Source organism: Poecile atricapillus, chromosome 4 (assembly GCF_030490865.1).
Source record: "Poecile atricapillus isolate bPoeAtr1 chromosome 4, bPoeAtr1.hap1, whole genome shotgun sequence".
NCBI lineage: Eukaryota > Metazoa > Chordata > Aves > Passeriformes > Paridae > Poecile > Poecile atricapillus.
In genome coordinates, this window is record NC_081252.1 from 49,510,349 (window position 1) to 49,519,369 (window position 9,021).

Sequence of the window (9,021 nt, forward strand, 5' to 3'; positions counted from 1 at the left end):
ACCTAATTAGATTAGGAGGGCTTTGAATAAGATGGTGGTAACCAGCTGGGAGAGCCCGGTGCAGACCAGTCAGTGGCGAGGAAAGGCGATGTCCCCTGCAATCACCAAGACTACGAGGAGCTTTAGCAGCTGGGACACCAGACATGAAACTGTTCAGTGCAAAGTTTAGCACTGAGGTGGGAGTCAGTGCCTCGGGCAAAGGAGGCTGTGTTCAGGTGTTTGGAGATGCTCTCCCTTGGTACACTCAGTGAGGCCATCCAGTGGCACTGGGGCCACATGAGTGGGCAGTGGGCACAGAGGAAAAGAAGCCCACACACCTGGTGCCACTGGATGGAAAATAAGAAGAAAGGAGAGCATGTCAGAAAAGTTTAAAGCACTATTCATCATAAACAGCCTTCATGTTCAGTCATGAAATTAGGCAGCAGCTCTGAGATGAGAAACTAGAAATGCAGATGCCATTTATACACCATGAGAAAAATAAATACACTGCTATTTGACTGCACCTAACATCAGCTCACACACATCCAATTAATTAACATGGCAGCTAATTAACAGGACAGTTTTGATCTGCCATAGCAAAGCTTTGATATATAGTGGCTCACTAAGTCATTTATTTCAGTAAAAATTAAACCCAAACACATTTTATTGGCCCATTTGCAGACTTCCATGTTACCCTAACGCATCAGCATGACATCTGAACCTGGACAGAATTAATGTGAGATGACAACAGGTAAATAAAGGTTGATGTAACCAAGAAGCAAAAAAAAAAAATGTCCATGACACACCATCAGATAATCTGGGTCCCTGGTAAAGTGCAATTGGTCTCTCACAGACTCTTATTTTCTGGTTTTGGTAATTTCCCTCTCAGAAATCAGAGCAGGACTGAACAAATGAGCAACTAGGCCAAAACATTTGGAGCTGTTCCTTCCTTAGCATATAATTCGGGATCCTGTATTTTGAAGGAAATACTGCTAGTGTAACCACAACACTTTGCTAGCCCAATTTTCCACAACCCTGCATGCTAGAGTGGCTAGACAAGTATGGGAAGGACTCCTCCTGCTGATTGCACCCCCAGGACAAGTGTTTACTGCAGCTGTTAAAGTACCCATTCAGCAGTGAAGAACTGGTCTCCTACAGACCTGGGGTCTGACACCCATTGGCACCCAGAAGAGAGAAGGAAATGCACATCACCATGGGATCTGTGAGCCATCAGGATTTAGAGACAGAGTTCCAGGGTAGGCTATGAAAGAAAAAGAAAAATTGGTTTAAGAATACTTCTGCCCTTTCAAGGGTTTCATGTTGCACCCGCCAGAAGCAGCAAAACGGAAGCTCACCTTACATTTTAATCAGTCTTTCTCTCACTTAATTTTAATCTGACCCTGAGTAATACCCCCTAAGAAGATTCATTTAGAAGCAGATTACAGCATCTAATTTGCTAATGATGAGACATCATCCTCAGAATCACAATCTTCCGTCGGGACTTAGTAAATGCATCAGGAAACAGGATAAAAATGTCCTGAGCCCTCAGCATTGTCTTACAGCTGGAGTGCTTGTCCTCAAATCTTCCCAGCCCTGGCTCCAGTCCTGCCTCAGAGCTGTACCTGGCTATACTGGACTGGCCTACAGTAAACAGGCAGAAAAAGCCAGGGTAAGGGAATGTTTGTGTTGGAGACCTGCAGGGAGATCCCGTAGCTCAGTGCTCCCAGACCAAGGGGCTCAGGTCTGCAGGCAAGAATGGATTGCAAGCTCGCACTTGCAACTGGGAAATGTTGTGAAGGGACATCAGACAGATGAAAGATCTCACAGTTTACAGCCAGGGGAAGGACAGCTGGTTTTTTTATCAGGATTTGTGGTCAGGTGTATGGGCAGGATTTTCTGTGAAAAGCAAAGAATCACGGGGCACCCTTGAGGAGTGAAACACAGCAGAGCCTGGACCACTTGCAATGGAACAAGGAAGGGAGGAAAGGGACTCTGGAGTATTTTTCTCAGGAAAGGTGCTTATATAATACAGAAGTTCTCAGAAAAAAAAAATCTTCTATATTCTCTGGTTATGAAATTATTTGCTATTAGAACCTGATTCTTGTTAAATTCCCTGGAAGACTTTAAAGTTTTTCAATTTCTAGAGGGTAATTATGTGTAATGAAATGACTTCTAACAGCTGAAGAAATAGAAGACATGCACCAAAAGAAATGCATTAAGGCCAAAAGGGCCATAGTATCTTCAACTTATGTATCCTAAGCAGAAACAGAAAATCTGTCAGAAAGGTCTCCAGACTAAGAAAACTGAGTCAGCATCTCAGAAGTCACATTAGGAGTAGCAGAGAGTTCAGAAGGATTGCAAAAGCATTTGATCAGCAAAGAAATATGTGTTCAATAAAAGGAGTATTGCCAAAAGTCAAGCTGAGTCAGTCTTGTGAAGGATATTAAAAAACACAGCAAAAGATTTCCCAGCTGCATGAAAGAAAGAGGAACATGTATGGAAGAAAAGTGTAGCAGTAAAAATCAAGAACTAGCTTCCCAAAATTGGCTAGAACACAATCTGTGCACCCATCCCACATGCAAAAACAGATAGACCATTGAGAAGTGAGAGTGGCCTTCTCATCCAATTTTCTTTACATTCATGAATGCCTAAATAGAAAAATTCAGTATCCTGGGCACCACTGTAGCTCGTAGCCCCTATGGTCAGGGAGGCAATTTGAGAAGGTAACATAGGCTATAAACTGAGAAGCAGGGCAAGAGCTGCTCCTTGCACCTTCTCTCCAGGCTTTTGCTGGTCTGTCACGAGGCAGGCAGGAGGTGCTGTCAGCCCTACAGAAACAGGATCCTTTTCTACCTCAGTTTCCCGAACCTCTATCCTCCAGCTTCTTCTCTATAACACCTCTCACTCCAGCAGTGCTCCCTCCAGGATGGACTTCTGGATGTACCTGTGTCATGCCTACTGCAGTAGTGGGGGTAGAGGGGAAGAGGAATTTTTTCAGCCTGCTCTTCATCATAGAGGAGAGACAGACAAACTCAGCAGTCCTGCCCCTGTATGATGCCCTTGCCAGAAACCACCCTCAGTGTATCTCTAGGTGGCCAACGATAGAGTTTTATGTAGGATTACTGGGAAAACATTTTTTATCAAGAGTGGGGGGAAAGTCCAACTGTGAATGGAGAAATTCTCTAGGAACTGGGATAGTCTTTCTGTACCATGATGACAAAACTGTCTTCTGCAACCTCTTCTGCTTCGCAGGGAATTCAGAGTGGGATGTGGAAGGAGGGACTGTTCAGGGTTGCCCAAGGAAGGAAGGAAAGGGGAGATCTGAGGCTACATAGGAAAGATAGAGAGATGCCTCCTTGGCAATATCGATCCTTTTCTTTTGCGTTTATGAAGAAGTCAAGAATGTCCCATTGCTTTTCAGGCTGCAGTGCAGTGGACGGAGTCCCCAAGCACAGCAGGGACATCCCACTGGTATCTGCTGTGCATCTCACTCATGCTGTGCTGCTGGCCTGAGAGCTGGGAATGGTAATAACATCTCACTGTACACCACAGCCTGCCCCATTACTGGACAGCCAACTGGAATTTGTTGATTTAAAACATGCCTAGGTGACATTTTACCCCACACAGCAGTATGGCATGGTGAAGAATGGGTATTCTCTTAGGTGCAATGTTTCTTTGGAATGTGACAGAGAGAGCCCAATTACAGTAAAGAGCTGATGTGTGGCAGCCAGCAGCATGTAAACTGCCTGTGGCTCTTGGTTCTTGTGGTGTCAGCTGTCACAGGAACTTGCAAAGCAAGTCATGTCATGATGCTGTATATTCATATTTACACCTCGAATCAATGATGCGTAAGTGTTACAATACATTTGTAACAGAGTTTGGTTTAAGTTTCCTCTCACACATCACTTCCTCCTCATGCTTTTGGCTCCTTTGAGGAACCAAAGTGATGCAAAGTTAATGGGAACAATCAGAATATTCACACTGAATTGTACTACTGCTTCAGACCAACCCACTAAGGCAAACATGGCCAGTGGAGATGCTAAAAGAAGAAAAGCTGATCATTGGCAGGGACAGGTTCTCCAATAGCCTCTACCAGCAACTGAGTTGATGTGGAAGAGGAAAGTGGTTTTAAGATGGAACTTTGTACATTTCTGAGTGCAATTTCATGATTGCAAGAAAACAAATCAAATGGTTCAGACATTCCTTTCTATTGTGTGTCCTGCACTGGGGTGTGCACCAGCACCAAATAGAACCAGTATGATCAGCTGATTGTGCTAGTACTCCCTGCTGGGAATTTGCACTTTCAATAAGCCATGATGGCCACTTATTAGCCAGGGGACCAGTGGATATAATCTATTTCCTAAACTGTGCTTTAACATGTGCTAAAATTTGTTTTTTAACTTGAATTTGGTTCAAGTAAATAGCAGTCCTATGAAAAAAATATGTTGCATAGATGTCTATGGGAATTATCATGTGGCCTTGAACTGCACTGGATGTAGATAAGAAAGCCTGGATGCCTGAAAATAACTAGGACAGTTTCTAATGTGAGAAAAGGTGTGGTCTGGGGAATTTAACAGATTACCAGATATGGTGCAGCTGTTCATAAGTGCCATGAAAAATGTCTCACAAAGTTATGGTGTTTTGCTTTCATTTTATAGATGGAACTACAAATATTATACAGTACAATTTTCCTAAGTAACAGAGATTGTGTATGTGCACTAACCCTTTACTTGAACTGACAGAGAAAGGGAAAAGGAAAAAAAATTATCTGTTCACTTGCAAATAAAAATGACATTTCACATAGTAAACCTCAGGACTACATTACTGAAGAAAAAAAAGGGTATCTAAGTATATCACACTTATATTTCACCAAAATAATAAATGTGGGTTGATACGGTATCTTTCATACTCAGGAAATTCCTCGTGGGTTCACATGATGACACATGGATGTCTAATCAGTTGATCTGTAGCAAATTTAGCTATTACACATCCATCTTTGCTCACAGAGATATTTCAGTTTGGCAATCTAAGGAAGAATTACAAAGTTGGGGAACATATCAGATTTAGAAATCTCTCTGCTCATTTTTTACCTAAAGTTATGAGCTCTCGAGTATTAGCTTTTGTGACTTTTAGAGGAAGAAATTCTCATCTATTGTCATTAATTGAGATGGACTGTGACTATCAAGAACTGAGTGGAATTTACATGTAATAGGTGGCAGCTGACAGTATTTTGCCTTAAGGAAAGGACATTCAAAAGGAAGTGCTAAAGAATTTCCAGGGAAATACAAGTACAGTTTTGCATACTTATATTGTCTGAGTTCACACAGCAACATTCAAGGTGCAAAGAACATCTAGTCTGTAACCCACCAGAGATATTGAAGTATGCAGTGTGTATTTCTGAAATAATCATAGGGTAACAAGGACCAGTTCTGATCACCTGACTTGGTGTCTTGTGGAACCTACCTGAGCAAACTACCAGATGTTTTCAAGTGATTTTTAGTTTGAACTAGAGAATCCCTTCCAGAATACAGGTAGTCCTGACTAAAAATGAAATTAAAAATCTTATGCTTGGTTTCACCAATCCTCTGACAAGGTTTTCTAGTGATTAATCACTTTCAGCTTTAAAAATTTCCACATTTCAAGGTTTACCAAGTAGACCACCAATTTCCTTCCAGTGGATTTTATTACTTATTTATCTACTAGTTTAAATGTCAAAAGCCACATTCAGCTTTTGCAAGTGTCAATTTTCCCATGTACAAATTGCCAGAAGTTGCCTATAACCCTAGTTCACAGGAAAGGCCCAAAAAGAGTTTCTACAGAGCCTCTCCTACCTTGTCTTTTAGATTTAATTGATCTGTAATTGACAGCAGGGGATGGAGCCTGATTTGCACCACTCTGTCGGTGAATCTCTGTCTCCAACCCCCCCAGCCTGTTTTAGGTGAGAAGTGTTCATCCACCTCTCCACAGTAAGCACGAGCAGAGGGTGACTGGAGCAGGCTTTGCTCAGCCTCCTCCACCGAAAGGACTGTAATTTGATACAGAGGGATGTGCAGCCTCATGGTGAGGCTGCAGCCTCTGCTGAGGAAGCTGGCTCAGGTCCTAACATCAAGGGTTCCCACAACTGCTCAGGGCCATGTGTGCCAAGCCTTGCAGCTGCAGCTATCATTTCATGTATATTGTGATGCTGAGGCAAGCACTGGGAGGTGGTTTAGCTCCTCGGTCCTCTTGGCAGTAGCCCTGGAGGTCCTCAGCAATCACTGAAGTCATGGCCAAGTGAAAAATTGCAAAGGCAGGTATCAAACACTATGCACTATTAAAGAACTCATTTGCTCTTTAAGCTTCGAAAGAGAAGTCTAAAAGCCATCAGGAAATGCATCTCCAGCACTGTCCTTTCTTAAGAGCAGGAAGCAGCATGAACATTTCCAGGACCAATCTGTCATGTCTTTCTCTGTCTGCATGGTTACAGGTGGTGTAAATGGCCCTGATACCTTGCAAAGCTTCCAGCCCTCCTGCCTCTGAGGTGTGCAGATGGCAGACAAAACCCCTCACCTTAATGTAAAAACAGAAGAGAACCTAAAAAGGTCCCAGCCACACTGGTAAGAGTAAAGCCTGAGTCACATCGTGGATTTTTTTTTTTTTTTTTTTTTTTTTGCTGTGGTTTGTCTGGATTTGTTTTTGAGTGACAGTAGGAGATGGATTTTTTTTTTTCTATCAAATACCACATTATGAAAAAAAGTAAAGAAATTAGGAAATGGGAAAATTAAGAGTTCCTGTGCAGCCTTCATTTGACTCCGTTTACACACATACTTTATTGCTTGGTCTCTTCAACACTTTCTTTTAATCCCTTGTGGCCCATTTCATTCTCTAAAGATACTGGCAAGACATATTGTGAAGGAGACAGCGGTTTACAGGCAAATAGGACAGGCTGAGGCACTTGAATGTGGCCCTAGAGGACTGGGACTGAGTCTACAAAGAATTTAAGACTTGCGTGTACTAAGCTTGTCCCTTGGACCTTATGTTTGGGGCATCTCAGGGTTCACTCAGGCCCTTGCAGAACATCTCCAGACCTCCTGCTGGTGGCAGCAAGGGCAACACAGGAACATCCATCCTAGGTAGGATGGCTCCTGTTTTGCCAGGAGTGGGCACCACAGGTTCCCTCTCTGCTGACACATTGCTGCCGCTGTGAGATCGCACCTCAACATCTCCAGTTTCCCTGAGGCTCATCCTGCCTGTTAAGTAGAGGACACATTTTGGACCTAAGTTTAGGCTTTCAGGACTAATAATTTTAATATTGGGAACAGAGATTCCAGTCAGAGGTTAAACAGAGCACTGTTCTACACTTGAGAACATTCTCTCTGTACCATTTCAGTGTGTGTCACCACAAAGTCTTCCCATGTGTCCAGGCTGCGGAGATGGGCAGTAAGCATTCCCACAGCAATTCACCTGCTGTCCTCCCCTTTCTCTACCCACCTCCTCCCATCTGAATCATTTATCCCCCTCCTTACTCTCATATCCCACTACTTTGTCTTCTCACTCCTAATTTGCTTACACTGCAAGTGTAAATGTAATGACTTGGACTTTATCATCCCCTTTCACCAGTACCCCTCTCTAGGATAAGGTGACATAACACACCTTCTGAAACCACAATTAAATTGGAAGAGCATGTGGCACACAACTGTGAATCATATTAACTGGACAAGACTTGTATTAATCTATGAACCCCAATGCATTCTGAGCGAGACCCATGTAGACACAACACAGGTGGAGCATCAAGGAATTTTTCCCACACTGCCTGTCCCCTTTCTCACTTTAAAGATTTTGACACCATATCTACCATGGTAAACTGGGAATTGAGGTAATTTTTTCTTCAGGGAAAGGCACTGTAAAGTTGTATTCATTAGTATTCATTAACAGTTTGCCATGAGGAAATTAATAATTTCATATTCACTTCAGAGTCTGAAAGGTACACAGTAATTAAAAGGTGGAAAGTTTTGCATAAGTATTGACCTCCCAAAAACTGAATGCAATGTGGGCTTCACAGAAAAAATTATCTAATATCCTACAGACTGTGTCAAGATGCGTATTTGCAAGAAGACATGTTGAGACTGCCTGAGGCCCCTTCTTTCAGTAATTTTCTGTTCTGTATTTGATTACACAACTGTACCATTCCTGTAATTTAGAGGTAGCATTGAATGGATGCTAAAACACTTACTTCCAAGAAAGGAACATTTAAAGAGATTCAGGTGCCTAAATATAAGAAGAGCTGTCTAATGTCATTTTAGATGCTCCAAGAAGCCCGTCTGGCTTGCAGCTGCTACTCCAGCAGGGCACAAATCCTGCCATAAATCCTGTGTCAAAGCTGCCAACACATTATATGACTCCAGCAACTGCCGCCATCTCCAAAAGCATTATGTTTAGGTACCTGCATTTCCCCATTTAAATTACATTTGAACACTGAAAACACAGAGTCATCAGATAAACCCAGATCTAACTTCAGCCAGGATTTCCTAGCCACAGTGCGTGATTACTCCCATTTCTCTGTTTCAGTCCTTCCTGCTTAGTTTAGAGTTTACTGTCTCTTGAGGTGTTCAGGAAATTTTGGTGAAATGGCTGACAAATCAGATGCTTCTGCAGGAGCCCAGCCTGAGAAAATGCTTGTCTGCATTCAAAAATCAGCAGACGTGGCATTTCCACTCAGCCCACTAATCCTCGTGTAGCTGGACTTAATGTTACAAGCCTGCAAGCACTGCCTCTTCTTACACTGTTTGCTGGTTCATGCTGGTTTGGGGGTGGGGTATTGCCTGAAATTCATCCCTGAAGGAGGCATGACTTGCAGTTACAGAGAAGGGTAAATGCTTCTGCAGTCTTAGGGCAGGAGCAGGAAAAGGCAGAGGAAACAACAGGACTATGGTAAGGTTACACAGATACACACAATATTATTCCCGTCAGGCAGATTCAGTCTGTGATGCTTTAACAGGGTGCAAAGAAACATACATGGATCCTGCAAGATACTGCAAGTTCAAAAAATAGACGTTAGAAGAC